We start from the raw sequence: 7,955 nt of genomic DNA, 5'->3' as shown, positions 1-7,955 counted from the left end.
CAGCTGTGGACTTTCAATCCTCACGGGGAAATATCCTATGCGGCTGTCACTCGCACAGCTAACCAGTCTGGAGGCATCACCATGGGATAGCTACATCCCATCCTCGCAGTGAAAGCTAATGCTCACGCACTCTGTCACAGTACGGCCAATCACCGTTTGGTTCCCTCCCCTACTGGATAGAATCCCTCTTTTGCGTCTGTCACTAACGCCCAGCAGGTTACAGGTTTGAAGCACGTCACAGTCATTCATGACGGAATCCTACTCGGAATACCACAGACAAGGTGAGACTTTCCGGATTCCCAGGATCCTACTCGGAACACCACAGACAAGGTTGGACTTTCGGATCCAGATAAATGCGCCATCTATCTAGCTTATACCACGAAGATTCTGTTGGGAATCTAAGAGATACACATTCAAGCCTTGTTGCATGTAGAACGAAGGTGGTTGTCAATCACGCGCGTTCATCTGTGAGAATAGTGATGAGGGTTATCTAACTCATCACATTCATCATGTTCTGGGTACGAATGAATATCTTGGAATAAGAATAAGATAGAGATTTGAATAAAAGAAAATAGAACTTCATTAATCTTTGAGGTACAGCAGAGCTCCACACCCTTAATCTATGGTGTGCAGAAACTCCACCGTTGAAAATACATAAGTGAAAGAGGTCCAGGCATGGCCGAATGGCCAGCCCCCAAAACGTGATCACTAGATCAAAATACAATCCAGGATGTCTAATACAATAGATAGATGTCCTATATATACTAGACTAGCTACTAGGGTTTACATGAGTAAGTAATTGATGCATAAATTCACTTCCGGGGCCCACTTGGTGTGTGCTTGGGCTGAGCTTGATTAATCCACGAGCTGAGGCTTCTCTTGGAGTTGAATTTCGAGTTATTATGTGTTTTGGGCGTTCAACTCCGGATCATGACGTTTTTCTGGCGTTTAACTCCAGAAAGGAGCGTGTACTTGGCGTTCAACGCCAAGTTGCGTCGTCATTCTTCGAATAAAGTATGAACTATTATATATTGCTGGAAAGCCCTGGATGTCTACTTTCCAACGCCGTTGAGAGCGCGCCATTTGGAGGTCTGTAGCTCCAGAAAATCCATTTCGAGTGCAGGGAGGTCAGAATCCAACAGCATCAGCAGTCCTTTTGTCAGCCTTTTTCAGAGTTTTGCTCAAATCCCTCAATTTCAGTCAGAATTTACCTGAAATCATAGAAAAACACACAAACTCATAGTAAAGTCCAGAAATGTGAATTTAACATAAAAACTAATGAAAACATCCCTAAAAGTAGCTTAAACTTATTAAAAACTATGTAAAAACTATGCCAAAAAGCGTATAATTATCCGCTCACAAACACCAAACTTAAATTGTTGCTTGTCCCCAAGCAATGAAAATCAATTAGGATAAAAAGAAGAGAATATACTATAAGGTCCAAATATCAATGAATATTAATTTAATCACATGAGCGGGATTTGTAGCTTTTTGCTTCTGAACAGTTTTGGCACCTCACTTTTTCCTTTGTAGTTAGAGGTATTGGCGTCTCTGGGGGAACTTAGAATTTGGGATAGTGTTATGACTTTCTTAGTTAAGCATGTTGATTCTTGAACACAGCTACTTATGAGTCTTGGCTGTGGCCCTAAGCACTTTGTCTTCCAGTATTACCACCGGATACACAAATGCCACAGACACATAACTGGGTGAACCTTTTCAGATTGTGACTTAGCTTTGCTAAAGTCCCCAGTTAGTGGTGTCCAGAGCTCTTAAGCACACTCTTTAGCTTTAGATCACGACTTTAACCACTTAGTCTCAAGCTTTTCACTTGGACCTTCATGACACACACATGGTTAGGACAGCTTGATTTAGCCGCTTAGGCCTGGATTTAATTTCCTTGGGCCCTCCTATCCATTGATGCTCAAAGCCTTGGATCCTTTGCTTTTTATTTTTCGCCATTTTTTTTTGCTGCTTTTTCTTGCTTCAAGAATCAATTTCATGATGTTTTTCAGATCATCAATAACATTTCTCTTTGTTCATCATTCTTTCAAGAACCAACAATTTTAAACACTCATAAACAACAAGATCAAAAGACATATGCACTGTTCATTCATTCATTCAGAAAACAAAAGCATTGTCACCACATCAATATAATTAAACTAAATTCAATAATAATTTCGAAAATTATGTACTTCTTGTTCTTTTGAATTAAAACATTTTTCTTTTAAGAGAGGTGAGGGACTAATGGATTTTATTCATAGCTTTAAGGCATGGTTACATACTAATGATCATGAAATAAAGACACAAAACATAGATAAACATAACATTAAAAACCAAAAACAGAAAGAAATAAAGAACAAGGAATGAATCCACCTTTTAGTGGCGTCTTCTTCTTGAAGGACCCATGATATTCTTTAACTCTTCTATGTCCCTTCCTTGCCTTTGTTGCTCCTCCCTCATTGCTCTTTGGTCTTCTCTTATTTCTTGGAGAATGATGGAGTGCTCATGATGTTCCACCCTTAGTTGTTCAACATTATGGCTCAAATCTTCTAAGGAGGTGTTGAGTTGCTCCCAATAGTTGTTGGGAGGGAAGTGCATTCCTTGAGGCATCTCAGGAATTTGTTGATGATGGACTTCCTCATGCACTTCTTGAGGACCGTGAGGTGCTTCCCTTGCTTGCTCCATCCTTTTCTTGGTGATGGGCTTGTCTTCTTCAATTGAGACATCTCCTTCTATGATGACTCCAGCTGAGTAACATAGGTGACATATGAGGTGGAGGAAGGCTAGCCGTGCCATGTATGAAGGCTTGTCAGCTATTTTGTGGAGTTCATTAGATATGACTTCATGAACCTCTACTTCCTCTCCAATCATGATGCTATGAATCATGATGGCCCGGTCTACAGTAACTTCAGATCGGTTGCTTGTAGGGATGATGGATCTTTGAATGAACTCCAACCATCCTCTAGCTACAGGCTTGAGGTCCAGTCTTCTTAGTTGGACTGGCTTGCCTTTGGAGTCTGTTCTTCATTGGGCGCCTTCCACACAAATGTCCATTAGGACTTGGTCCAACCTTTGATTAAAGTTGACCCTTCTTGTGTAGGGGCGTTCATCACCTTGCATCATGGGTAAATGAAACGCTAACCTCACATTTTCCGGACTGAAATCCAAGTATTTCCCCTAACCATTGTGAGATAATTCTTTGGGCTTGGGTTCATACTTTGATCATGGTTCCTAGTGATCCATGCATTGGCATAGAACTCTTGAACCATCAATATTCCGACTTGTTGCATGGGGTTGGTTATGACTTCCCAACCTCTTCTTTGGATTTCATGTCGGATTTCCGGATACTCATTCTTTTTGAGCTTGAAAGGGACCTCAGGGATCACTTTCTTCTTTGCCACAACATCATAGAAGTCGTCTTGGTGGCTCTTGGAGATGAATCTCTCCTTCTCCCATGAGTCGGAAGTGGAAGCTTTTGCCTTCCCTTTTCCTTTTCTTGAGGAAACTCCGGTCTTGGGTGCCATTGATGGTGAATGAAAAATAAAAAGCTTAGGCTTTTTACCACACCAAACTTAAAATTTGCTCGTCCTCGAGCAAGAAAGAAAAGAAGAGTAGAAGAAGAAGAAGAGAATATGGTAGAGAGGGAGAAGAGTGGGTTCGGCTATAGGAGAGAAGAAGGGGTTTGTGTTGTGTGAAAATGAAGAAGAAAGGAAAGGTATTTATAGGGAGAGGGGGGGTTGGGTTTCGGCCATTTTGGGTGGGAAAGGGTGGGAATTGAATTTGAATGTAATGGAGGTAGGTGGGGTTTATGGGGAAGAGGGGTTGATGTGAATGGTGAATGGGGTAATTGGGAAGAGGAATTGAGGTGATAGGTGAAGGTTTTTGGGAAGTGTGACATTGAGAATGAGATTTGGATTAGGAGAGTGTGATTAGGATTAAAAGAAAAGGTAGGTGGGGATCCTGTGGGGTCCAGATCCTGAGGTGGGGATCCTGTGGGGTCCACAGATCCTGAGGTGAAAAGAAATATCATTCCTCACCTATAGGCATGTAACATGCCTTCATGCAACATTCTGGCGTTCAAACGCCCATTGATGCTAGTTCTGGGCGTTAAACGCCCATGTTATGCATGTTTCTGGCGTTGAACGCCAGTTTCATGCTTGTTTCTGGCGTTCAGCGCCAGATTATCCTCTGTGTGCGCAACCTGGCGTTTAACGCCAGGTTGTTGCTTGTTTTGGGCGTTCAACGCCAGAAAGATGCTCTGTTCTGGCGTTGAACGCCAGAAAGATGCTCCTTCTGGGCGTTGAACGCCAGAAAGATGCTCCTTCTGGGCGTTGAACGCCAGCCCGTGCGTCCTCCAGGGTGAAAAATTTTTTTTTCTTCTGTTTTTGATTCTGTTTTTATTTTTTTTTTGATTTTTTCGTGACTCCTCATGATCATGTACCTAATTAAACACAAAAATAACAAAGAAATAAAATAAAATAAAATTGGATAAATAAAATTGGGTTGCCTCCCAACAAGCGCTTCTTTAATGTCAATAGCTTGACAGTGGCTCTCATGGAGCCACAAGGTGATCAGGTCAACTTAAGTGTGGTATTCCCAACACCAAACTTAGAGTTTGGATATGGGGTTTGGACACCAAACTTAGAGTTTGGTTGTGGCTTCACAACACCAAACTTAGAGTTTGACTGTGTGGGCTCTTCTTGACTCTGAACTGAGAGAAGCTCTTCATGCTTACTCTCTTTTGTCACAGAGGGATAGCCATGTGCCTGAAACACAAGGTAATCCCCATTCAATTGAAGGACTAACTCACCTCTGTTGACATCTATCACAGCTCCTGCTGTGGCTAGGAAAGGTCTTCCTAGGATGATGCATTCATCATCTTCCTTCCTAGTGTCTAGGATTATGAAATCAGTAGGGATGTAAAGGCCTTCAACCCTTACTAGCACGTCCTCTACTATTCCATAAGCTTGTCTTATGGACTTATCTGCCAATTGTAATGAGAACAAGGCAGGTTGTACCTCAATGATTCCCAGCTTCTCCATTACAGAGAGTGGCATAAGATTTATTCCTGACCAAGATCACATAGAGCTTTTTCAAAGCTCATGGTGCCAATGGTGCAAGGTATTAAGAATTTGCCAGGATCTTGTTTCTTTGAGGTAGAGTCTTTTGAATCCAAGTATCTAGTTCACTAATGAGCAAGGGAGGTTCACTTTCCCAGGTCTCATTACCAAACAGCTTGGCATTCAGCTTCATGATAGCTCCTAAGTATTGAGCAACTTGCTCTCCAGTCACATCTTCATTCTCTTCAGAGGATGAATATTCTTCAGAGCTCATGAAGGTAGAAGGAGATTTAAAGGAATCTCTATGGTCTCTAGATGAGCCTCAGATCCTCAGGATCCTTAATAGGAAACTCCTTCTTGCTTGAGGAACGTCCCAGGAGGTCTTCCTCACTGGGATTTTCGTCCTCCTCCTCCTTGGTGCATTCGGCACTTTGATTAAATCAATGGCCTTGCACTCTCCTTTTGGATTTTCTTCTGTATTACTTGGGAGAGTACTGGGAGGAGTGTCAATGACTTTCTTACTCAACTGGCCCACTTGTGCCTCCAAATTTCTAATGGAGGATCTAGTTTCATTCATGAAATGAAAGTGGCCTTTGACAGATCAGAGATTATATTGGCTAAATTAGAAGTGTTTGTTCAGAGTTCTCTGTCTGTTGCTGAGAAGATGATGGATATGGCTTACTATTATTCAGCCTGTTGCGTCCACCATTGTTAAAACCTTGTTGAGGTTTGTTGATCCTTCATGAGAAATTTGGATGTTTCTCCATGATGAGTTATAGGTGTTTCATAAGGTCACCTAAGTAATTAACCTCTGCCATGGCAGGGTTTTCGGGATCATAAGCTTCTTCAGAAGCTGCCTCTCTAGTACTATTGGAGCATGTTGCAATCCATTCAGATTTGAGAGATCATGTGACCTGTTGAGTCAACATTTGTTCTGAGCCAATATGGCATTCAGAGCATCAATTTCAAGAACTCCTTTCTTCTGAGGTACCCCATTATTCACGGAATTCCTCTCAGAGGTGTACATAAACTGGTTGTTTGCAACCATGTCAATGAGTTCTTGAGCCTTTCAGGCGTTTTCTTCAGGTGAATAGATCCACTGCAGAATGGTCTAGTGACATTTTCGAAAACTCAGAGAGACCATAATAGAATTATCTAGTATGGTCCATTCTGAAAACATGTCAGATGGACATCTCTTGGTCAGCTGCTTGTATCTTCCCAAGCTTCATAGAGGGATTCACCATCTTTTTGTTTGAAGGTTTGAACATCCACTCTCAGCTTGCTCAGCTTTTGAGGAGGAAAGAATTTATCTAAGAATGCAGTGACAAGCTATCCCATGAGTCCAGGCTATCCTTGGGTTGTGAATCCAACCATACTCTAGCTCTGTCTCTTACAGCAAAAGGGAAAAGCAAGAGTCTGTAGACTTCAGGATTAACTCCATTTGTCTTAACAGTGTCACAGATCTGCAAGAACTCAGTTAAAAACTGGTAAGGATCTTCAGATGGAAGTCCATAAAACTTGCAGTTTTGTTGCATTAAAGCAACTAGTTGAGGCTTAAGCTCAAAGTTATTGGCTCCAATGGCAGGAATGGAGATGCTTCTTCCATCAAACTTGGACGTTGGCTTTGTGAAGTCACCAAGCATTCTCCTTGCATTATTATTATTATTTTCGGCTGCCATCTCTTCCTCTTGTTCGAAATTTTCTAAAAGGTTACTTCTGGATTGTTGTAATTTAGCTTCTCTTAATTTTCTCTTCAGAGTCCTTTCAGGTTCTGGATCGAGTTCAACAAGAGTGCCTTTATCCTTGTTCCTGCTCATATGAAAGAGAAGAAAACAAGAAAAGAAAAGGAAGCCTCTATGTCACAGTATAGAGATTCCTTTATGTTAGTAGAAGAAGAAAGGGGTGGAAGAAGAGGGGGAGACAAAGAATGTAATGTAATGGAAGAAACACAACTGTGAGGATGGCAGAGTGAGATGAGATATTAGGATATGAATGAAGAGAGGTGAAGAGAAGTGTTAGTAATTAATAATTAATAGAAGAAGAGAAGAGAGGGAGAAGAATTCGAAAATAATTTTTGAAAAAGAGGTTAGTAATTTTCGAAAATCAAAATAATAGATAATTAAAATTAAAATTTAAAACAATTAAGAATTTTGAAAAAGAGAGGGAGAATTTTCGAAAATTAGAGAGGGAAGAGTAGTTAGGTGGTTTGAAAAAGATAAGAAACAAACAAAAAGTTAGTTAGTTGATTGAAAAAGATTTGAAATCAAATTTTGAAAAGATAGGAAGATAAGAATATTTGAATTAAATTTTGAAAAAGATAAAATTTTGAAAAAGATAAGATAAAAGATAAAAAGATTTTAAAAAAAAAGATATTTGAAAAAGATTAATTTTTAAAATTACTTAACTAACAAGAAACTACAAGATAAGATTTTAGAACTTAAAGATTGAACCTTTCTTAACAAGAAAGTAACAAACTTCAAATTTTTGAACCAATCACATTAATTATTAGCTAATTTTCGAAAATTTGATATAAAGATAAGAAAAAGATTTTTTTGAAAAATAATTTTTAAAATTTTCGAAAATAATAAAAAAATGAAAAAGATATGATTTTTGAAAAAGATTTTGAAAAGATAAGATTTTTAAATTGAAATTTTGACTTGACTTGGTAAGAAACAACTAATTTGAAATTTTTGACCAAGTCAACCAAAATTTCGAAATTTTGGAGGGAAATAAGGAAAAGATATTTTTGATTTTTAAATTTTTAAGGAAAAACACAAAAATGACCCAAAACATGAAAATTTTGGATCAAGACACAAGATGCATGCAAGAATGCTATGAATGTCAAGATGAACACCAAGAACACTTTGAAGATCATGATGAACATCAAGAACATAT

The sequence above is a fragment of the Arachis stenosperma genome, chromosome 5, assembly GCF_014773155.1.
Source record: "Arachis stenosperma cultivar V10309 chromosome 5, arast.V10309.gnm1.PFL2, whole genome shotgun sequence".
NCBI classification, from domain to species: Eukaryota; Viridiplantae; Streptophyta; class Magnoliopsida; order Fabales; family Fabaceae; genus Arachis; species Arachis stenosperma.
This window is presented reverse-complemented; position numbering follows the sequence as displayed.